At 38.3% G+C, this 25,198-nt stretch overlaps 1 pseudogene; it reads right to left on the bottom strand.

Annotated features, from left to right (window-relative positions):
- Window positions 1-25,198, bottom strand: part of LOC128579415 (ankyrin repeat domain-containing protein 26-like) — an 85,774-nt pseudogene that overhangs the window by 42,943 nt on the left and 17,633 nt on the right.

Genomic DNA, 25,198 nt, shown 5'->3' with positions numbered 1-25,198 from the left:
CCACAGATATTTTGTAAAGTACTGATGTGTGCTAAAAGGATGACACTTTTACCTATGGCTATGGTTCCTTAATCAGTTTTTAAAGGAAATGTCTTTATAGCAAAAGACTCTGTTTTTACTTTAACTTTATATTTTCAAATAATGACATGTTTGATGATTTTTAAATAATACCTTGTTCTTGTTCTTAGATGTTCTCTTTGTAGGCCTAAAAAACACAAACAATTCCTTTTAGCAAATAGGAAATATACAAAATGCAAAATATCTAAAACAATTGCTGTTTAATAAAATATCTGCATTTGTCATTTATTTCTCCTACTTATAGAGTTTTTAGGGTTTTTAATACATAATGTAAAATCAATCATTTTCTACAGGAGGGATTGAAGTATAAACAGTAACATTAAGAGACGAAGAAAATAATAATAATAATGTTTTTCATCTGTACTTTCTTTTTTTTTTTTTTTTTGTAGAGACAGAGTTTCACTGTACCGCCCTCAGGTAGAGTGCCGTGGTGTCACACGGCTCACAGCAACCTCTTAACTCTTGGGCTTACGCGATTCTCTTGCCTCAGCCTCCCGAGCAGCTGGGACTACAGGCGCCCGCCACAACGCCCGGCTATTTTTTGGTTGCAGTTTGGCCGGGGCTGGGTTTGAACCCGCCACCCTCGGCATATGGGGCTGGCGCCCTACTCACTGAGCCACAGGCGCCACCCTTCATCTGTACTTTCACAACTTACTATGTAATTACTATGTAGTATTTAAATCACTGTATATGTATTTAATTAATGTGAATCCTTACAGAGCTCTGTGATGTAGCTACCCTTTTAGAGATGTTATCATCCTATATGGTTTTACAAAGGAGGAGACTAGGCTCAGAACACCAAGTAATTTGCCCAAGCACATACAGACGGTCAGTAGAGACCACACATTCAAACCCCAGAATTCTGGCTCCAACACATGAGCTTCATAACATGTTGTGAAAATCAAATTTATTGTGCTTAAATGATAGGATAGTAGATAAATCCATATAATCATTCTTTTTATGGCCATAATTATAAACAAAATTTTCTAAATATCACGTATTTTTTAGAAACTAAAAGCCTTCATATCGTTGTATCTAGATAATTACAGAAACCTACTTTCAACAAGTTCAAAACTTATTTTTCTAAAGAAAATTCCTCATCAGCACTAACTTATCTATTCAACTGTTTATTCGTGTATTCAACAAATACTTATTGAGTACGCAATACACATCCATGACACTATTGGTACAAAGAAACGTGGTTTTCAAGCTTTATAAATTTATAATACAAAAAAGTGTTATCTGCGATAAACGGTCAATCATTTATTTTTCTACTGTACATAATCAAAATCTTCCCTTGTCTAGGCTATAAAGGTAATACCTTTGATAATTTAGAGTATCTCATAAATCACAATGATGCTATTGTTAATGTCATTATACTGTGTGTATTTTTATCTCCTTGTAACACTAGAACTTCATTGAGATAAAGGAATGTATAACCAAGAGGTACAGAAACACATCTCTTGGTTTACCTTCCAGTTTGGGGCCAAAAACTTCTGGGAAAGCAGTAATCTTTTATTTTTCTATTGTACATAATCAAAATCTTCCCTTGTCTAAACTATAAAGGTTATAGCTCTGATAATTTAGAGTATCTCATAAAATCACAATGATGCTATTGTTAATGTCATTATACTATGTATATTTTTATCTCCATGTAACACTAGAACTTCATTGAGGTAAAGGAGTGTATAACCAAGAGGTACGGAAACACACCTCTCGGTTTACCTTCCAGTTTGGGGCCAAAAATTTCTGTGAAAGCTGTAATGTTGCACAATACTGTAGTGAGAAGAGGGAAGACAATATTCTGGTTTTCCACTTAAACATCAATGTTAAATTTGGTGTCAAGCCCACACAACTGAACCATCTGTGCATGGGTTTTTGCTGGTGTCAGTCAGAAACAAAGGCAATCTGCAGTCCATGTTGGCCTTTCCAGAGCCACATGAAGAAAAAAAGATTGAGGCAAATGACGTTAGGGTTATTTGAGGCTACTTAGAAATTTGGCGTGTTCTCCTCTTAGTAACAAAATTTCTCCTCTGATATTTGGACCAGAGTTTTCTTTTAGCATTCCCTCCCTTTTTTTTTAGAGGCCACGATTACTGCAGTGCTTGTGTGGGAGTCTGTCCCCACAGGGAAACTTGAAAAACTTTTTCATGTCATTGAGCCAGTAGAGGTCGTGCTGCTCACTGACACAGGTCTCCAGCACATGGAGATCGGTGTAGGTGCCCATCTTGCATGTCATGACTAGACACTTCACTTCTCTGATGTTTCTCATCTTTTCTTCCATTTGTTTTTTTTTCACCAGTGCCTCAAAATAGCATTTATGCAGCTCAGCCTCAGCCTCTTTTAGGACATCTGTGCACTTTGACTTTACTTTTAGAATTTCCTGAAATTACTCAGATTCCAGTCAGGCAAACTGCTCTCTCCTTTTCTTCATGGCAGGCTCCAATTCATCCTCAGCTTGGGAAGAAAACATGGTGTTCTTTTCTACACATTTCATCACTCCCAGGGTATCCTGGGAATCCTTTTGTATCATTTTGAGGCTATTTTGGTGTGTTTCTCTAAGAAGCTGGCCTTTGCTCTTAATTTGGTGACAGCAGCCAAGTTTTTTGTTTCTGCTAAAGCACTCAGTTTTGGTTTTGGTGGTTGTGACTCATCAGAAAAGAGAACATCATTTCCTTTTGAGATGCCACACCCCATCTTGGGCATCCACCTGGTCAGGCTGCCTTCCATCCTGGGGAAATCAGTCCCCATCCATGCAGATTGATCAGTGGGCTATTAAGATGAGGATGGCAGAGCCAGGCTCTTGACTTCATTTGAGCCTTGGAGAAATTGTCTCCAAAAAGCTTCTGATTTCCTTTTCCTCATCTACAACATTTGCTACTTCTGTTGTTTTAAGAGGGCCGATGCCAATACAGACTGCATGGCAGGTTTGGGGCTTCCCATGATCCCTGTAGTCATGGCTTTGACTAAATGCTACCGGCTTCTGGCTACACTCAGTGGCAGATCCCTCAATTCTTTGAACTCCTCAGAGCAAGACAAGCTCTTCTGGGGCATTCTGAGTATTTGTTTTGTTTCCTGAATGATCAAGTCTGCACCTTTGACAAACAGATTGCTCAGAGTGGTTTGAATCATCTTCGTAGGCACAACAGCTGCTGCAACTGAGGCCACATAGGACGCGGAAGAAACTCCTCAGTGGTAAAAACCATCTTGACATAGACATTCTTCAAGGCTGGTGACTTTGCAGGCAAACTTCTTTGGAATTTATCCTCTGGATAAGGTGGACTGCAGGTCAGCCTGTTGTGCACTGAGTTTCCAGTACTGAGCCTGGATGTGATACTCAAGTATTCAGAGTTTCACAAATTAACCATCTGTGCATGAGGCTCTCCATTCTTTTTCTTTGCTTTATAGGTTTCAAGATCAAGAGCTTCACCCATAATTAAGAGATCCTGGGGATGATCCATAGCTAAGGACACCTTCTCTGAGCCATCCTTGGGCTTCACGGGGTTAGCATTGAGCAATCCTATAAAAGAACCTTGTTCTAACTTCAATTTTATTATTCATTCATTTATGTATTTATTTTATTTATTTTTATTGTTTGAAATTTATTAATGGTACAAAGAATTAGGTTACACTGATTGAAGTTGTTAGGTAAACTCCCTCTTGTAATTGTGTCCCACCCCCAAGAGGTGTGCCATACACTGTGACCCCCTTACCCTACTTCCTCTGCCCCTCTCCCCATCCCTCATTTCCCTACCCCCCACCTTCTATTAGACCACTTACAGCCTTCTTATTAGAATTGAGTACATTGCGTTCTTTCTTCTCCACTCTTCTGGTGCTGTATGAAGAGGAATGTGTTCCACCTCCATACAGGTTAATATAAAAGATGTAAAATCTCCATCTTTTTTAATGACACAATAGTATTTCATGGTATACACAAACTACAGCTTGTTAATCCATTCCTCGGATGATGGGCATTTAGGTTGTTTCCACAGTTTGGCAATTGTAAATTGAGCTGCAAATGTTCAGTGCAAATGTTTAGTACGATTTTTTTTCCATGTGGCTAGATGCCTCATTAAGGAAATGCAGGACCCAATGGGAGGGCTAGTTTGAGTTCTTAGAGGATTCTCCATACTTCCTTCCAAAAAGGTTGTATTGGTTTTCAGTACCACCAGCAGTGTAAAAATGTTCCCTTCTCTCCATATCCACACCAGCATCTGCAGATTTAAGACTTTGTGATGTGGGCTATTCTCATTGGGGTTAGGTGGTATCTCAGGGTAGTTATGATTTACATTTTTCTGATGATCTGGGAAGATGAGCATTTTTCAAATGTTTCTTAGCCATTTGTCTGTCTTTGTCAGAGAAGGTTCTGTTTGTATCTCTTGCCCCGAGGTAGATGGGATTGTTTACTCTTTTCTGTTGATTGAGTTCTCTGTAGATTCTAGTTATCAGTCCTTTGTCAGATTCATGCCCTGGCAAATATCTTTTACCATTCTGAAGGTTATCTTCTTGCTTTCCTTGTTGTGTCCTTAGTGATGCAGAAGCTTTTCAGCTTAATTAAGTCCATTTGTTAATTTTTGTTGTTGTTATGATGGGCCCTGAAGTCTTTGTCATAAAATTTTTCCCTAGCTCAACATCATCAAGAGTTTCCCCCTATGCTTTCTTCTAAGATTTTTATCATTTTGTGTCTTAGATTGAAGTCTCTTATCTATCTTGAGCCAATTTTTATAAGGGGTGAAATGTGTGGGGCAAATTTCAGTCTTTTCATGTGGTTATGTAGTTTTCCCAGCACCATTTTTTGAAAATTAATTATTTTCCACACTGTATATTTTTGTTTGGTTTATCAAAGATCAGATGGCAAGAGGAGATTGGTTTGATCTCTTGGTTTTAAATTCGGTTCCATATGTCTATGTCTCTATTTGTGTGCCAATGCCATGGTGTTTTGTTTATGGCAGATTTGTAATATAGCCCAAAGTCTGGTAGGGTGATGCCTCTGACTTTGTTTTTATTACTAAGAATAGGCTTAGCTATATTGCTTGTTTTCTGGTTCCATAAAAAATGAAGTACTATTTTTTCCAGTTCTTCAAAATATGTCAGTATTTTAATCACCATTGCCTCAAATTTGTAGATTACTTTGTGTAGAATAGGCATTTTGGCAATGTTGATTCTTCCCAGCAAAGAGCATGGTATGTTCTGCAATTTGTTAGTATCTTCTATAATTTCTTTTCCTAGGGTTTCATAATCCTTTGTGAAAAGATAGTTCACCTCTTTTGTTAGGTATATTCTTAAGTATTTAATTTTCTTTGAAGATACTCTGAAGGGAATTATGTCCTTGATTTGCTTCTCAATCAAGAGAAGCTGAACAGCTTAGTTGTTACTGGCATATACAAGGCTACTGATCTTTGGAAATTGATTTTATACCCTGAGACATTTCTGTATTTCCTGATAACTTCCAGGAGTGTTTGAGTCTCTAGGTTTTCTAAATATAAGAGTATATCAGCAGGAAAAAGTGAGAGTTGGACCTCCTCTTCTCCCATTGGGATGTCATTTATTTCTTTCTATTGCCTGATTGTATTGGCTAGAATTTCTAGAACTATGTTGAGTAATAGTGGTGAGAGTGTGCATCCTTGTCCGGTTCCAATTCTCTTTGGAAAAGCATTCAATTTTACACCATTCTGCATGATGTTAGCTGTGGATTGATGTCGTCAATCATCTTAAGAAATATATCAAATATGCCTATATTTTAAATGTTCTTGTTAGTAAAGAATTCTGAATTTTAACAAATGCTTTTTCTGCCTCTATTGAGAGCATCATTTAGACTTTGTTTTTATGGATAGGATGTATTACATTTATGAATTTACATATGTTGAAACAACCTGCATCCCTTGGATGCAATCTACTTGATTGTGATGTATACTTTTTTTGAAATGAGTAGCTGTAATCTATTAGCTAAGATTTTATGGAGTATTTTTCCATCTATATTCATTAGTTAAATTGGTCTGAAGTTCTCCTTGTTTGTTAAGTCCCTTCCTGGTTTTGGAATCAAAACAAAAGTGATATTTGCTTTATAGAATGTGTTTGGGAAGGCTCCAGCCTTGTCAATGTTTTGAAATAGGTTCTTCAGTAAAGATAGAAGCTCATCTGTGAAGGTGTGATAGAATTCTGTTGTGAAGTCATCTGTTTCTGGGCTTTTGTTGTTGGTGGTGTTGTTAGAAGCTTTGTTACTGTTTCTGCACTCTCAGCATTTGATATCTGCCTTTTCAGGAGATCTATTTCTTCCTGGTTAAGTTGAGGTAGATGGCATGATTGCAGCTATTGGTCCATTTCCTCCACATTGCCAAATTTCTAGACATAATTTCTTGTAGTAGACGAAACTCGACCAATACCTTTCACCCCTTAAAATAATTGACTTAAGATGGATAAAAGATTTAAATCTAAGACATGAAATGATAAGAATCTTAGAAGAAAGTGTGGGAAAAGTTCTTGATGATGTTGGACTCAGGAAAGATTTTATGACAAAGACCTCAGTAGCAATCACAACAACAAGTAAAATGAACAAATGGGACTTAATTAAGCTGAAAAAACTTCTGTCCAGCTAAGGACACAACAGGTAAAGCAAATAGAAAACCTTTAGAATGGTTTTACACATGTTATGAATCTGATAAAGGTTTGATAATTAGAATCTACAGAGAACTCAAATTAAATCAACATCAATAGAGCAAAAAAATTCCATCTACTACTGGTCAAGTGATATGAACAGAACCTTCTCTGAGGAAGCCGATGAGTGGCTAACAAACATATGAAAAATACTCATCTTCCCTGATCAATAGAGAAACGCAAATCAAAACCGCCCTGGACATCATCCAGCTCCAGTGAGAATAGCCCACATCACAAAGTCCCAAAGTTGCTGATGTTGGTAATGGGGAACACTTTACACCCTAGCAGGAACTGCAAACTAATGCAACCTTTTTGGATAAAAGTATGGAGAATCTTCAGAGAACTCACATCGGAACTTTTATTTGATCCTGGAATCACATTAATAGAGATATAACTACTCAGAAGAAAAAAAAATATTTTTTAATAAAGACATTTTCACTAGATTGTTTACTGCAGCTCAGTTTACATTTGCCAAGATTTTGAAACAACCCGAATGTCCATCAACTCAGATATGGATCAAGAAACTGTGGTACGTGTACACCATACTTCTCAGTCATTTTAAAAACAGAGAGTTTACATCTTTGATATTAACCTGGATGGAGGTGAAATGCATTCTTCAGTAAAGCATCAGAAAATAGAAACACAAATACCCAACTTACTCAATAGTAGTACAAAGCCAGTAGACAATCTAATACATGTCCACATAAGAGAAAATCTCGTTTCAGTTCAAGTTGGGAGGAAGGGGAACAAGGGAAGGGGCAAGAGAAGGTTGGAGGGAGATTGGTGTGCTCCTACTTAATAGGCAGAATGTAAGGGTACATGGAACACCTCTTGAGTCCAGGACACAACTACAAGAGGGACTCTACCTAACTAATGAAAATAATGTAAACAAATAATTGTTTATACCCTCACATTAACATGAAATTAAAAACAAAAGAAACAGGAAAAGAAAAGACCTGATTATCATTTTGTCCATGTATATAAATAAAGACCAAAGAATGACTGAAATTTCAAGGGAAGTATGTATTGTGTGATAAAAATCATCCAAATTTAGTATATTTTATACTCATTCACTATACAAAGCAAATATTTATGTTAAAATTTTGAATTCCATAATGGAAATAAAAGGGGAAAAATTGCAAAAACAATCTTATTGTATAAATAATGTAACATGAGATCTGTTGAATAATGTGATGTGGTTCATATTGAAATGCATAATCTTTTAAAAGAAGACTTGCTGCTTTAGTAGTACTGGGTTTTACCACAAGAGTCAGTAAATTAGCACATGTGAGCCAAGCTCAGCCCACTGCCTGCTTTTGTCAGCAAAGTTTTATTGGATCACAGGCATGCCAGTTCCTTCATTTACTATGACAGATTTTGGACTATAACAAAATCCATATGGCCCACAAAGTCTAAAACATATTTACTCTCTGGCTTTTTAAAGGAAAATTTGGCCAAGACTAATTTTATTAGATTAAACAACCTCTGATGTAATCCTTTTTACACTTTATTGAAATGTATATATGGAAAACGAGTGCCCATGTGCAATCATTTGCTGATATTCAGACTAATTTGAGGTTCCAATAGTTGAGCACTCATGTATTGAGAACAAAACCAAAAATATAACAACCTCCAACCTTCTTGGTTATAATCTAGAATTCCAACAACATGTAGCTGCCTTTTGCAACTCAGCAGATATTTAAGCAATTCTATAAAAATTTGGTTATATGTATCACTAAATACTTTAGCATACTTTCGTTGGGAAATGATTAGTATACTACAGATTCACCTCATTTTAGATTAGTATACTACAGATTCACCTCATTAGTATACTACGGATTCACCTCATTTTAGAAAATCATTGTATGCAACATTACTTTATGGGTGTGGTGTTTAAGTATTTCCTTACTGACACGTATTTAGACTATCTCCAACTTTTGATATGACAATGTTATAATAAACTTCTGTAATACACATATATAGACAACATAGTTATATAAAAGTCCTTAACATACATAATTAATACTATGTATTTTAACACAGGTTATATGTATATATTAGATACATACATATTGGTTTATTTTATGTATATATCATAGATAACGAATGTTCTTAACACGTTTGTGTGTTTACATGGGTCACATTGTCGTGTAGGATCTAGCTGCAGAACTGGACCTGTTAGATTCAATGAATGACATATTTGAAATTTGATGCCCATTGCTAAATTAACTGTCAACATGGATTTACAGTTTTATCAACAAATAGTGCATGACAATAAATTTTCTCAGCACTGCTTTTGTTAAACAAAAATATCAGCATGACTGAAAACAATGATATTGTTTGTAAATTTGCATTGTTCTAATAGCAGGCAAAGGCTGAAAATCCTTAGGTTAAGTATACAACTTGTTAATTGTGAATGTTAGTCCAAATTAAAATTAGTTTTCTTGTACAGTAATAATTATCTACTATGAAACACCGCTACAGGCTCACCTGTCCCACTTTTCATTCTCCTTCCTAGAAAACTGCTGATTGTAGGTTTCTCCAGCCTTTCTTTTTTGAGTAAATCCATCATCATCACTGTCATCAGTTGCAAAATCACAGAGGTATTTAGATACTTCTATCTCATTAGCTTCACACTTCTTCCTTTGTTTTTTAACCTTGATGAAAAGTTTAATAGAAGGGATAATTGTTACTAATTTAGTCCATAAAAAGAAATTTTTTGTTTTGATTGATTTTATCACTTTACCTTGTTATGATTAGAGCCAGCAAAATATTTTGTTATTACTTTAATTTTAGCATTACATTTGAGTATTATCACATAATTGTGAGATATAATTATAACTTTGTTATTTAAATTGTTTGGAGAATCTGCTTTATATCACTTTGAGTGAGTCAAAAAGAATTTTTCAAAATTTCAAAAAGGGCCATTCTTAACTTTGTCATTCCCTTTTCCTGTTGATATTGAATGAATTTTCACCCCATTTGAGTGTCAGAAATTGAGAAATAAAAAGACAAACAAAAATGCCACCTTCTATCCTTTCATTTATTTATTTATATACTTATTTATTTATCTAAAAGTATTATGGGGGTACAAATAGTTTGGTTACGTAGATTGCTTTTGTAATGTTTCAGTCATCGATAGAAGTATGTCTTTCACCCAGAGAGTGTTCACTCTACCTGTTAGATAGGTTTCTGCTTCCCCTCCCCCTGTCACCCCCTGCTTCATTTCTATTGAGGTTTACTTCACATGTGTGCCCATCAATTTAATTCCAATTTAGTAGTAAGTACATGTGATATTCATGTTTTCATTCTTTAGATACTTCACTGAGGATAATCGTCCCTAGTTCTAATGGTCCCTAGTTATATCCAGATTGTTGCAAAAGACATTAAGTCATTCTTTGAGGCTTAGTATTATATGGGATACATGAACCATGTTTTATTAATCTACTCATGAATTGATGTGCATTTTGGTTGATTCCCCATCTTTGTAATTGTGAATTGTGTTGCAATGAACAGTTGAGTACAGGTATTTTTTGATAAAATGACTTCTTTACAAATTTGGAGGCATCACATTACCACCTTCAAACTATACTACAAGTATAAAGTAACCAAGACAACATGGTTTTGACACAAAAATGGAGACACAGGCTGATTAAACAAGACAAAATACCCATATACAAAACCATCCACATATAGCCACCTGATCTTTGACAAAGCAGGAAACAACATATGTTGGGGTATCTCTCCCTTTCAATAAAAGGTGCCAGTAATATTGTATTTGTATAGCCATATGCAGAAGAATAAAATAGGATCCATACATCTCACCACTCAAAAAATTAATATGAGATGAATCTTATTTGATCATAATGTATGATTTTTTTCTTTTTTTATTAAGTCTTTTGTACATAGATCATAAACACATTAATGCCATTTTCAGTGTGTTGATTACTTATACAAATTGGGAGTGCTTACACATCATATTAATCAACGTAGCTTTCACCTCATTTACCCAATTATATTATAAGGACATTTGTGGTCTACACATGATAGATCCAACTTGTACTTGCAATGTGCTCCATAGGTGTGGTCCTCCTTCTATCCCCTACTATCCCTCCCACTGCCTCCCTTCCCCTCTCCCTCCCCTTCCCTCCTTCATCCCAGGCTAAAGTTGTGTTTCATTTTTCATATGCAAGTGTGAGTGATTATAAATTGGTTTCACAGTAGTACTGAGTATATTGGATACTTTTATTTTCATTCCTGAGATACTTTACTAAGAAGAATATTTTCCATCTCCACCCATGTAAACATAAAAGAGGTAAAGTCTCCATTTTTTTTTACTGCTGTGTAGTACTCCATGGTATACATATACCACAATATATTAATCCATTCATGGGTCCATGAGCACCTGGGCTTCTTCTACGAGTTGGCAATTATGAATTGAGCTGCAATGAACAATCTGGTGCAAATATCTTTATTGCCAAATGATTTTTGGTCCTTTGGATATACACCTAGAAGAAGAATTGCAGGATCAAACGGTAGGTCTACATTTAGATCCCTGAGTGTTCTCCAAACTTCCTTCCAAAAGGAACATAATAGTTTGCATTCCCATCAGCAGTGCAGAAGTCTTCCCTTTTCTCCACATCCACGCCAACATCTGTTGTTTTGGGATTTTGTGATGTGGGCTACTCTTAATGGAGTTAGGTGGTATGTCAGAGTAGTTTTGATTTGCATTTCCCTGATGATTAAAGGTAATGAGCATTTTTTTCATGTATCTGTAGGCCATGCATCTGTCTTCTTCAGAGAAGCTTCTGTTCATGTCTCTTGCCCACAATGAAATGGGATCACTTGTTTTTTGCTTAGTAAGAAGTTTGAATTCTCTGGATTCTGGTTCTTAGACCTTTGTCGGCAGTATAACTTGCAAAAATCCTCTCCCATTCTGAAGGCTGTCTATTTGCTTTACTTAGTGTGTTCTTGGCAGTGCAGAAGCATTTGATTTGATCAGATCCCAGTAATGTATTTTTTATGGTGCTTCAATTGCCTGGGGTGTCTTCCTCATGAAGTATTCTCCCAGGCAAATTTTTTCAAGCATTTCCCTTGCACTTTCTCTAAGAATATTAATAATTTCATGTCTTAATTATGAGTTTTTTAACCAGTAAGAGTCAATTTTTGTTAAAGGAGAAAGGTGTGGATCCAGTTTCAGTCTTCTACAAGTTTCCAGCCAATTCATCCAGCACCATTTATTGAATAAGGAATCTTTCCCAAAATTTATATTTTTAATATGCTTATCGAAAATGAAATGACAATAGGCTTGTCAAAAATCAAATATCGGTAAGTAGCTGGATTCATCTCTTGGTTCTCTATTCTATTCCAGATATCTACTTCTCTGTTTTTGTGCCAATACCATGCTGTTTTGATCACTATCGATTTGTAGTAAAGTCTGAGGTCTGGTAGTGTGATTCCTCCTGTTTTGTTTTTATTTCTGAGTAATGTCTTGGCTATTCGAGGTTTTTTCTGATTCCATATAAAACGAAGTAATGTTTTTTCAAGATCTTTAAAATATGACAGTGGAGCTTTAATAGGGAGTGCGTTGAAAGTATATATTGCTTTGGGTAGTATGGACATTTTGATAATGTTGATTCTTCCTAGCCATGAGCATGGTATGTTTTTCCATTTGTTAACATTTTCAGCTATTTCTTTTCTTAGAGTTTCATAGTTCTCTTTATAGAGATCTTTCACGTCTTTTGTTAGGTAAATTCCCAAATATTTCATCTTCTTTGGCACTACTGTGAATGGGATAGAGTCCTTAACTGCTTTTTCAATTTGACTGTTGTTGGTGTATATAAAGGCTACCGATTTATGAATGTTGATTTTGTAACCTGAGACGCTGCTGTATTCCTTGATCACTTCTAGGAGTTTTGTAGTAGAGTCCCTAGTGTTTTCCAGATACACAATCATATCATCTGCGAAGAGCGAGAGTTTGATCTCTTCTGACCCTATATGGATACCCTTGATCGCCTTTTCTTCCCTAATTGCGGTGGCTAAAACTTCCATTACAATGTTAAAAAGCAATGGAGACAATGGGCAGCCTTGTCTGGTTCCTGATCTGAGTGGAAATGATTCCAATTTAACTCCATTCAATATGATATTGGCTGTGGGTTTGCTGTAGATAGCCTCTATCAGTTTAAGAAAAGTCCCTTCTAGACCAATTTTCTTGAGTGTTCTGATCATGAAGGGATGCTGGATATTATCAAAAGCTTTTTCTGCATCAATTGAGAGAATCATATGGTCTTTGTTTTTTAATTTGTTTATGTGCTGAATTACATTTATAGATTTACGTATATTGAACCAGCCTTGAGACCCTGGGATAAAACCAACTTGGTCATGATGTATAATTTGTTTGATGTGTTGCTGGATTCTTCAGTGGGGAAAAGATTCCCTATTTAACAAATGGTGCTGGCTGAACTGGCTGGCAACCTGCAGAAGACTGAAATTGGACCCACACCTTTCACCATTAACTAAGATAGACTCTCATTGGATTAAAGATTTAAACTTAAGACATGAAACTATAAAAATACTAGAGGAGAATGCAGGGAAAACCCTTGAAGAAATTGGTCTGGTTGAGCATTTCATGAGGAGAACCCCCCGGGCAATTGAAGCAGCTTCAAAAATACACTACTGGGACTTGATCAAACTAAAAAGCTTCTGCACAGCTAAGAACACAGTAAGCAGAGCAAGCAGACAGCCCTCAGAATGGGAGAAGATATTTGCAGGGTATAACTCTGACAAAGGTTTAATAACCAGAATCCACAGAGAACTCAAACGCATCAGCAAGAAAAAAACAAGGGATCCCATCGCAGGCTGGGCAAGGGATTTGAAGAGAAACTTCTCTGAAGAAGACAGGCGCACGGCCTTCAGACATATGAAAAAATGCTCATCATCTTTAATCATCAGAGAAATGCAAATCAAAACTACTTTGAGATATCATCTAACTCCAATGAGACTAGCCTATATCACAAAATCTCAAGACCAGAGATGTTGGCGTGGATGCGGAGAAAAGGGAACACTTCTGCACTGCTGGTGGGAATGCAAATTAATACATTCCTTTTGGAAAGATATATGGAGAACACTCAGAGATCTAAAAATAGGTCTGCCATTCAATCCTGTAATTCCTCTGCTGGGCATATACCCAGAAGACCAAAAATCACAACATAACAAAGATATTTGTACCAGAATGTTTATTGCAGCCCAATTCATAATTGCTAAGTCATGGAAAAAGCCCAAGTGCCCATCGATCCACAAATGGATTAATAAATTGTGGTATATGTATACCATGGAATACTATGCAGCCTTAAAGAAAGATGGAGACTTTACCTCTTTCATGTTTACATGGATGGAGCTGGAACATATTCTTCTTAGTAAAGTATCCCAAGAATGGAAGAAAAAATACCCAATGTACACAGCCCTACTATGAAACTAATTTGGGACTCTCACATGAAAGCTATAACCCAGCTATAACTTAACAATAGGGGGAAGTGGGAAAGGGGGGGTAGAGGGAGGGGAATCGGTGGGATCACACCTGTGGTGCATATTACAGGGGTATTTGTGAAACTTGGTAAATGTAGAATATAAATGTTTTGGCACAGTAACTGAGATAACGCCGGAAAGGCTATGTTAACCACTGTGATAGGCCTGGGGAGACAAGATGGCGGACTGAAGCCAGCTTTCAACAAAGGCTCCCGTCCAGAAGGAGAGTTAAGGGATAGGAATTTAGTAAGTATCCTGGTGGACTTGAGCCTCACCAAGAGAGAAGGCTGAAGAACGCACATCAACACCGCTGAGGCAAGTTGTGATCAGAAGGACGCAAACAAAAGGTACAAAATCCACCACCAAGCGGACGGGAGTCCCCCTCCCCCATGAGACCGGCTCTAGAGCCCCAAAATTGAACAAGCGGGCAGAAATTAAAGGCCCTCCCACTACACTCCACGCGAGAGACCTTCTAAAATCTGGACCTACCTCCCCTACTGGGGTGCCGTGGTGTTCTCCTGCTGGACATAGGGCTGAATAAAACTTTGGGAATCCTTTGCCGGCAACCCTGAATCCCCGGCGCTCCCCTCCCGCCCACTGAGGTCTGGAGGCCTGTCCCCCAGGACTTCGGATCCTTGGGTGATTTCTCAAGGGGAGTGGACAGTCCCGGAGTTGCGACTGGTCAGCATTGACTCTGAGGCGCGCCGAGTGAGGAGAGGGCGCCGGGCTGAGGGGGAGTCACGACTCGCGGCACTTCCCTGCGGTGCAGTGCACCAACCCTCCCCAGGCATACGGGGCCCAAGACTGAATCAGACTCTGGCCTCCCCGCTGAGAGCTGAGAACCCCTACTCTCACTCGGGGTCTGAGGGCCTATCCCCCAGGAGTTCGGCTCCTTGGGTGATTTCTCGAGGGGAGTGCACAGTGCCTGAGCTGTGTCAGGTCAGCGCTGACTCTGGGATACGTGAGCGAGGAGAGGGCACTCTGCTGAGGGGAAATCAAGCCTTGGCGGCACTTCCCTGCGGTGCAGTGCACCAACCCTCCCCGGGCATAGGGGGCCCAAGACTGAATAAGACTCTGGCCTCCCCACTGAGAGCTGAGAACCCCTACTCTCACTCGGGGTCTGAGGGCCTATCCCCCAGGAGTTCGGCTCCTTGGGTGATTTCTCCAGGGGAGTGCACAGTGCCTGAGCTGCGTCAGGTCAGCGCTGACTCCGGGACACATGAGCGAGGAGAGGGCACTCTGCTGAGGGGAAATCAAGCCTTGGCAGCACTTCCCTGCGGTGCAGTGCAGGAGCCCTCCCCGGACCGTAGTGTTGCGTAAAACTGAATGAAACTCTAGCTTCCCCCCGCCCCACTCCCAATCGGGGTCTGGGGGCCCATCCCCCAAGAGTTTTGATTCTTGGGGGATCTCTTAAGGGGTGTGGACCCAGCACAAACTGCGGCCGCTCAGTGCTGACTCTGGGGCGCGGGACAGAGGAGAAAAGGGTCGCCTGAGTGCCCACACCAGAGCAGCAGTTCCCTGGAGGTAGATCAACAGCCGTTTTTTCTTTAACGGCAGAACGCTCACTTCTGGATATTCTGAGGCCACACCCCCTGTCTCCCTGGGCAACCAGAGGAGGCCACCGGTGACACGGCTCACAAACCCTGAAGCCTCCAGGGCGGGGCCGACCCAGAGAGGTGTTCAGACGCAATTCTCCAGCAGCAAAGACGTTTGAACTCAAAACAGCCCGTCTCCTCTAGGCGACGACAGGAACAGAGACAGAACCTCACAAAGTTGTCTGTTCTGTTCTGTTCTGTTAGCAGCATCCATCAGGGACGGGGCTAAGCCTGAGTGAACACCTCCTTCCCATCACCTGCATCAAACACTCAAAGATGTCAGGCCCCATCTCCTCCTGCTAGATAGCGGCAGTCTGCAGGGGCATGGCAGACTTCCTTGCGATTCAGGCAGGTGCAAACCCCTGGAGTGTCTGTTCACTGCAGGCAACTGGGTTAGCCATCTGCAGAGATACCAGTGACTGGGTCCGACGGAGGGGCAAAGTGGGGAAGGAGACGTCAACCTTCCCAGACTGCTCTGTTTGCTGGGTGGCTCCTCCTGACTCCACGCTGCACTGGGGTGAGCTCTGTCAGAGGAGTCACCAGGCCCCTGTGATCCAGTTCCCAGAGACCTCTTGAACCCTTCCACCCCAGACAAGTGCCGATTGAGACAGTTGATTCGGACCTTTTGAACTGGGCTAATAGACTGAGGACTTTTCAGGTGGTGCCCTGGGTGTGCGATTGTAGGAAGGTTTGATTCTCCTTTTCCAAGGGGCCAGAGGTGGGCAGGCGGGGTGACTTAATTGCTGATTTTTCCACACAGCTGAGACTTCAAGCCAGAGTAGAAGTTGCAATAGGATTGAACAGAAACCAGCTGAAAACAAGACAGAACCACTTTGCTCCACCACACCAGACAGGGCAACAGTTTCTCAGGCCACAACACTGTACGGGCCCTCGATAAAACCCCAGGGGAAAAACCAAAGGGAGTAAACCATGGGGCGGAATCAGCGGAAAAACTCTGGTAACATGAATAACCAGAATAGATCAACCCCCCCAAGAAAAGATACGGCAGATGTGATTGAAGATCCCATTCATAAACAACTGGCTGAGATGTCAGAAGTCGAATTCAGAATTTGGTTTGCAGACAAGATTAATAAAATGGAATTAGGAATTCGAGGAGAAATTCAAAAACTGTCTCAAGAATTTAACGAATTTAAAGACAAAACCACCAAAGACTTAGACACACTGAAACAAGAACTTACAGCCCTCAAAGATATGAAAAATACAGTAGAATCCCTCAGTAACAGAATGGAGCAAGCAGAAGAAAGGATTTCTGACATTGAAGATAAAGTCTTCGAACGCTCCCAATCTCTCAAAGAGGAAGAGAAATGGAGAGCAAAAACAGATCACTCACTCAGAGAGCTCTCAGATAATTCGAAAAAAAACAACATAAGAGTTATAGGAATTTCGGAGACTGATGAAGTGGCTACCAAGGGCACAGAGGCCCTTCTACATGAAATTATGAAAGAAAATTTTCCAGACATGCCTAGAGAATCTGAAATTCAGATAGCAGACAGCTTCAGAACCCCAGCACGATTCAACCCCAATAAGCCATCTCCCAGACATATCATAATTAGCTTCACTAAAGTTAACATGAAAGAGAAGATTCTCAAAGCAGCCCGGCGAAAGAAAACTATAACGTACAAAGGTAAGAATATTAGAATAACTGCAGATCTCTCTGCTGAAACTTTTCAAGCAAGAAGAGGCTGGTCATCAACTTTTAATCTCTTAAAGCAAAAAAACTTTCAACCCAGGATCTTGTATCCAGCTAAACTGAGTTTCATCTATGATGGAGAAATTAAATACTTCAATGACATTCATATGTTGAAAAAATTTGCCATAAGTAAACCAGCTCTTCAGGATGTTCTCAGACCTATCCTCCACAATGACCAACCCAATCCTATACCACAAAAGTAAACTCACTCAGAAACTTCGGATCAAACTCCAACTTCCACACTGGCGAAAGGATTAAAAATGTCCACTGGACCTTTGAAAAACTCGATACCCAAAATTCCACTAGACTTATCAATACTCTCCATCAATGTGAATGGCTTAAACTGTCCTCTAAAGAGGCATAGGTTAGCTGACTGGATACAAAAACTTAAGCCAGATATTTGTTGCATACAAGAGTCACATCTCAACTTAAAAGACAAATACAGACTCAGGGTGAAAGGATGGTCATCCATATTTCAGGCAAATGGTAATCAGAAAAAAGCAGGTGTTGCAATTTTATTTGCAGATACAGTAGGCTTTAAACCATCAAAAGTAAGGAAGGACAAGAATGGTCACTTCATATTTGTTAAGGGTAATACTCAATATGACGAGATCTCAATTATTAATATCTATGCACCCAACCAGAATGCACCTCAATTTATAAGAGAAACTCTAACAGACATGAGTAACTTGATTTCCTCCAGCTCCATAATCGTTGGAGATTTCAACACTCCCTTGGCAGTGTTGGATCGATCCTCCAGAAAGAAGCTGAGCAAAGAAATCTTAGATTTAAACCTAACCATCCAATATTTAGATTTAGCAGACATCTACAGAACATTTCATCCCAACAAAACTGAATACACATACTTCTCATCAGCCCACGGAACTTACTCCAAAATTGATCACATTTTAGGTCACAAGTCTAACCTCAGTAAATTTAAAGGAATAGAAATTATTCCATGCATCTTCTCGGACCATCATGGAATAAAACTTGAATTGAGTAACAACAGGAATCTGCATACCCATACAAAAACATGGAAGTTAAATAACCTTATGCTGAATGATAGTTGGGTCAGAGATGAGATTAAGAAAGAAATCACCAATTTTTTGGAACAAAATGACAATGAAGACACAAACTATCAGAACCTCTGGGACACTGCAAAGGCAGTTCTAAGAGGGAAATTTATAGCACTGCAAGCCTTCCTCAAGAGAACGGAAAGAGAGGAAGTTAACAACTTAATGGGACATCTCACGCAACTGGAAAAGGAAGAACATTCCAACCCCAAACCCAGTAGAAGAAAGGAAATAACCAAAATTAGAGCAGAATTAAATGAAATTGAAAACAAAAGAATAATACAACAGATCAATAAATCAAAAAGCTGGTTTTTTGAAAAGGTTAATAAAATAGATAAACCTCTGGCCAACCTAATCAGGAAAAAAAGAGTAAAATCTCTAATATCATCAATCAGAAACAACAAAGACGAAATAACCACAGACTCATCAGAAATCCAAAAAATCCTTAATGAATATTACAAGAAACTTTATTCTCAGAAATATGAAAATCTCAAGGAAATAGACCAATACTTGGAAGCACGCCACCTTCCAAGACTTAACCAGAATCAAATGGAAATGTTGAACAGACCCATATCAAGTTCAGAAATAGCATCAACTATACAAAACCTCCCTAAAAAGAAAACCCGGGACCAGATGGTTTCACGTCAGAATTCTACCAAACCTTTAAAGAGGAATTAGTACCTATATTACTCAACCTGTTCCAAAATGTAGAAAAAGAAGGAAGACTACCCAACACGTTCTATGAAGCAAATATCACCCTGATCCCCAAACCAGGAAAAGACCCAACAAGAAAAGAAAATTATAGACCAATATCACTAATGAATATAGATGCAAAAATATTCAACAAGATCCTAACAAACAGAATCCAGCAACACATCAAACAAATTATACATCATGACCAAGTTGGTTTTATCCCAGGGTCTCAAGGCTGGTTCAATATACGTAAATCTATAAATGTAATTCAGCACATAAACAAATTAAAAAACAAAGACCATATGATTCTCTCAATTGATGCAGAAAAAGCTTTTGATAATATCCAGCATCCCTTCATGATCAGAACACTCAAGAAAATTGGTCTAGAAGGGACTTTTCTTAAACTGATAGAGGCTATCTACAGCAAACCCACAGCCAATATCATATTGAATGGAGTTAAATTGGAATCATTTCCACTCAGATCAGGAACCAGACAAGGCTGCCCATTGTCTCCATTGCTTTTCAACATTGTAATGGAAGTTTTAGCCACCGCAATTAGGGAAGAAAAGGCGATCAAGGGTATCCATATAGGGTCAGAAGAAATCAAACTCTCGCTCTTCGCAGATGATATGATTGTGTATCTGGAAAACACTAGGGACTCTACTACAAAACTCCTAGAAGTGATCAAGGAATACAGCAGCGTCTCAGGTTACAAAATCAACATTCATAAATCGGTAGCCTTTATATACACCAACAACAGTTAAATTGAAAAAACAGTTAAGGACTCTATCCCATTCACAGTAGTGCCAAAGAAGATGAAATATTTGGGAATTTACCTAACAAAAGACGTGAAAGATCTCTATAAAGAGAACTATGAAACTCTAAGAAAAGAAATAGCTGAAAATGTTAACAAATGGAAAAACATACCATGCTCATGGCTAGGAAGAATCAACATTATCAAAATGTCCATACTACCCAAAGCAATATATAATTTCAACGCACTCCGTATTAAAGCTCCACTGTCATATTTTAAAGATCTTGAAAAAACATTACTTCGTTTTATATGGAATCAGAAAAAACCTCGAATAGCCAAGACATTACTCAGAAATAAAAACAAAACAGGAGGAATCACACTACCAGACCTCAGACTTTACTACAAATCGATAGTGATCAAAACAGCATGGTATTGGCACAAAAACAGAGAAGTAGATATCTGGAATAGAATAGAGAACCAAGAGATGAATCCAGCTACTTACCGCTATTTGATTTTTGACAAGCCACTTAAAAACATTCAGTGGGGAAAAGATTCCCTATTTAACAAATGGTGCTGGGTGAACTGGCTGGCAACCTGCAGAAGACTGAAATTGGACCCACACCTTTCACCATTAACTAAGATAGACTCTCATTGGATTAAAGATTTAAACTTAAGACATGAAACTATAAAAATACTAGAGGAGAATGCAGGGAAAACCCTTGGAGAAATTGGTCTGGGTGAGCATTTCATGAGGAGAACCCTCCGGGCAATTGAAGCAGCTTCAAAAATACACTACTGGGACTTGATCAAACTAAAAAGCTTCTGCACAGCTAAGAACACAGTAAGCAGAGCAAGCAGACAGCCCTCAGAATGGGAGAAGATATTTGCAGGGTATAACTCTGACAAAGGTTTAATAACCAGAATCCACAGAGAACTCAAACGCATCAGCAAGAAAAAAACAAGGGATCCCATCGCAGGCTGGGCAAGGGATTTGAAGAGAAACTTCTCTGAAGAAGACAGGCGCACGGCCTTCAGACATATGAAAAAATGCTCATCATCTTTAATCATCAGAGAAATGCAAATCAAAACTACTTTGAGATATCATCTAACTCCAATGAGACTAGCCTATATCACAAAATCTCAAGACCAGAGATGTTGGCGTGGATGCGGAGAAAAGGGAACACTTCTGCACTGCTGGTGGGAATGCAAATTAATACATTCCTTTTGGAAAGATATATGGAGAACACTCAGAGATCTAAAAATAGATCTGCCATTCAATCCTGTAATTCCTCTGCTGGGCATATACCCAGAAGACCAAAAATCACAACATAACAAAGATATTTGTACCAGAATGTTTATTGCAGCCCAATTCATAATAGCTAAGTCATGGAAAAAGCCCAAGTGCCCATCGATCCACGAATGGATTAATAAATTGTGGTATATGTATACCATGGAATACTATGCAGCCTTAAAGAAAGATGGAGACTTTACCTCTTTCATGTTTACATGGATGGAGCTGGAACATATTCTTCTTAGTAAAGTATCCCAAGAATGGAAGAAAAAATACCCAATGTACACAGCCCTACTATGAAACTAATTTGGGACTCTCACATGAAAGCTATAACCCAGCTACAACTTAACAATAGGGGGAAGTGGGAAAGGGGGGGGGTGGGTAGAGGGAGGGGAATCGGTGGGATCACACCTGTGGTGCATATTACAGGGGTATTTGCGAAACTTGGTAAATGTAGAATGTAAATGTTTTGGCACAGTAACTGAGATAACGCCAGAAAGGCTATGTTAACCACTGTGATAAAAATGTGTCAAATGGTTTATGTAGTGAGTGTATGATGCCCCATAATCATATCATTATATACAGTTATGATTTAATAAAAAAATTAAAAAAAAAAAAAACCACTGTGATAAAAATGTGTCAAATGGTTTATGAAGTGAGTGTATGATGCCCCATAATCATATCATTGTATACAGTTATGATTTAATAAAAAAATTAAAAAAAAAAAAAGAAAATGAAATGACAATAAATGTCTGGGTTTACCTCTTTTTTTTCCCTTTTATGTATTTATTTATTTTTTATTGTTAAATCATAACTGTGTACATTAGTGCAATCAAGGGGTACAATATGCTGGTTTCATATACAATCTGAAATATTCTCATCTAACTGTTCAATGTAGCCTTCATGGCATTTTCATGGTTATTGTATATAGACATTTGTATTCTACCTTTAGTAAGTTTGGCCTGTACCCATTCTAAGATGCAAGGTAGGTGTGGCCCCACCCATTACCCTGCCTCCACCATAATAACCCCCCTCCCTTCCCCTCCCTTGGCCCTTTCCTCATAGTCTTGTGCTTTAGTTGGGTTATAGCCTTCATATGAAAGCTATAATTTAGTTTCATAGTAGGGCTGAGTACACATCTACTTCTCTATTTTTGTACCAGTACCATGCTGCTTTGATCACTATCAATTTATAGTATAGTTTGAAGTCTGGAAGCATGATACCTCCCAATTTGTTTTTATTTCTGAGTAATGTCTTGGCTATTTGAGGTTTTTTTCTGTTTCTGTATAAAAAAAAGTACTAATTTTTCCAGGTCTTTAAAATATGACAGAGGTGCTTTAATAGAGATTGCGTTAAATCTGTAGATTGCTTTAGGTAGTATAGACATTTTAACAACATTGATTCTTCCCAGCCATGAGCATGATACATTTTTCAATTTGTTAACATCTTCAGCTATTTCTTTTCTCAGAGTTTCATAGTTTTCTTTATAGAGACATTTCACATCCTTAGTTGGATACACTCCCAGATATTTCATCTTCTTTAGGACTATTGTAAAGGAATGAAGTCCTTGATTGTTTCTTCCCTGTGACTATCGTTGGTATATATAAAGGCTACAGATTTATGAGTGTTAATTTTGTATCCTGAGACCTTACTATATGCCTTGATCACTTCTAGGAGTTTTGTAGTTGATTCCCTTGGTTTTTTCAGATATATAATCATATCGTCTGTGAAGAGTGACAACTTGATCTCCTCTGGTCCTATTTGGATCACTTTATTGTCTTCTCTAGCCTGATTGCGGTGGCTAAAACTTCCATTACAATGTTAAAAAGCAGTGGAGACAGTAGGCACCCTTGCCTGGTTCCTGATCTGAGTGGAAATGATTTCAATTTTACACCATTAACTATGATATTGGCTGTGGGTTTACAGCAGATGGCCTCTATCAGTTAAGAAATGTTACTTCTATACTTATTTTCTTTCTTTTTTTATTGTTAAATCATAGCTGTGTACATTTGTGCAATCAAGGGTTACGATGTGCTGGTATCATATACAATCTAAATTATTTTCAACAAATTGTTCAACGTAGCCTTCATGCCATTTTCTTAGTTATTGTATGTAGACATTTGTATTCTGCATTTAGTAGGTTTTGCCTGTACCCATTATAATATGTACCGTAGGTGTGGCCCCACCCATTAACCTCCCTCACCCTGAATTCCCTTCTCTCTTCCTCGCCTATGGCCCATTCCCCAAATTCTTGTGCTACAGTTGGGTTATAGCCTGCATATGAAAACTATAAATTACCTTCACAGTAAGGCTGAGCACATTGGATACTTTTTCTTCCATTCTTGAGATACTTTGCTAAGAAGAATATGTTCCAGCTCTATCCATGTGAGCATGGAAGAGATAAAGTCTCCATCTTTCTTTAAGGCTGCATAATATTCCATGGTATACATGTACCACAATTTGCTAGTCCATTCATGGGTCGATGGGCACTTGGGCTTCTTCCATAGCTTGGCAATTATGAATTGGGCTGCAGTAAATATTCTGGTACAGATGTCTTTTGTATTGTGATTTTTGGTCTTCTGGTATTTACCTAGCTAAGGAATTATAGGATTGAATGGCACCTCTATTTTTAGGTCTCTAAGTGTCTTCCAAACATCCTTCCAAAAGAAACATATTAGTGTGCATTCCCCCCAGCAGTGCAGAAGTGTGCACTTTTCTCCACATCCATGCCAACATCTCTGGTTTTGGGATTTTGTTATGTGGGCTTCTCTTACTGGATTTAGGTGATATCTCAAAGTAGTTTTGAGTTGCATTTCTCTGATGATTAAGGATGATGAGCATTTTTTCATGTGTCTGTAGTCCATGCGCCTGTCTTCCTTAGAGAAGTTTCTCTTCCATTCCTTTGCCCACAGTGAGAAACTGGCTGGCGATCTATAGTAGACTGAAATTGGATCCACACCTTTCACCATTAACTAAGATAGACTCTCACTGGGTAAAATATTTAAACTTAAGACATGAAACTATAAAAATACTAGAAGAAAGAGCAGGGAAAACTCTTGAAGGAATCGGCCTTGGTGAATATTTAATGAGGAGGACTCCCCAGGCAATTGAAGCAGTATCAAAAATACACTACTGGAACCTGATCAAACTGAAAACCTTCTGCACAGCCAAGAACATAGGTAAGTATAGCAAGCAGATAGCCCTCAAAACGGGAGAAAATATTTGCAGGTTAAACCTTTGACCAATGTTTAATAACCAGAATCCACACACAACTCAAACGTATTAGCAAGAATAGTTGTCTATTTTTTGAGACTTTGGAAAAAAGAAAAAAGAAAAAGAAGTTAACTGATGACCCCATACTGAACCTCAAAGTCAAAGCATTCTATGATAGACATACTCTTATCTAACAATATGAATGTTACTTTTTTTTGCATTCTTATTATTATTGCTCAATATTTTCTGGCAGCAATTATCTGATCTCTTCTATGAATGTTTTTATCTTTGCTCGTTCTTGATGACATTTTTGTTTCTAGTGTTTATTTTAATCAATGCCATTGTTTTTAAATTTTAAGTCTTCTTAATTTTCTGCAGGCAAAATTGGAAAGCAAATAAACACATTTATTTGTATGGAGAAAATAAAGGAATTAATGGAGTTGATAGAAAGGGAATTTAAAATATGGATGATAAAGACACTAAAAGTAATGGGCAAGAACATGGAAAGAAAGAACCAAAAATCTGATGATTGATATGTAGAACATAGAAAGGATATGGTGGAGATTAAGGAAATGAAGGAAACAATCAGGGAATGTAAACCTGCAGTGAAAA

Source organism: Nycticebus coucang, unplaced genomic scaffold (assembly GCF_027406575.1).
Source record: "Nycticebus coucang isolate mNycCou1 unplaced genomic scaffold, mNycCou1.pri scaffold_53, whole genome shotgun sequence".
Lineage (NCBI taxonomy): Eukaryota > Metazoa > Chordata > Mammalia > Primates > Lorisidae > Nycticebus > Nycticebus coucang.
Note: the sequence above shows the minus strand (reverse complement) of the source record. Positions and strands in the feature narration are given on the sequence as shown.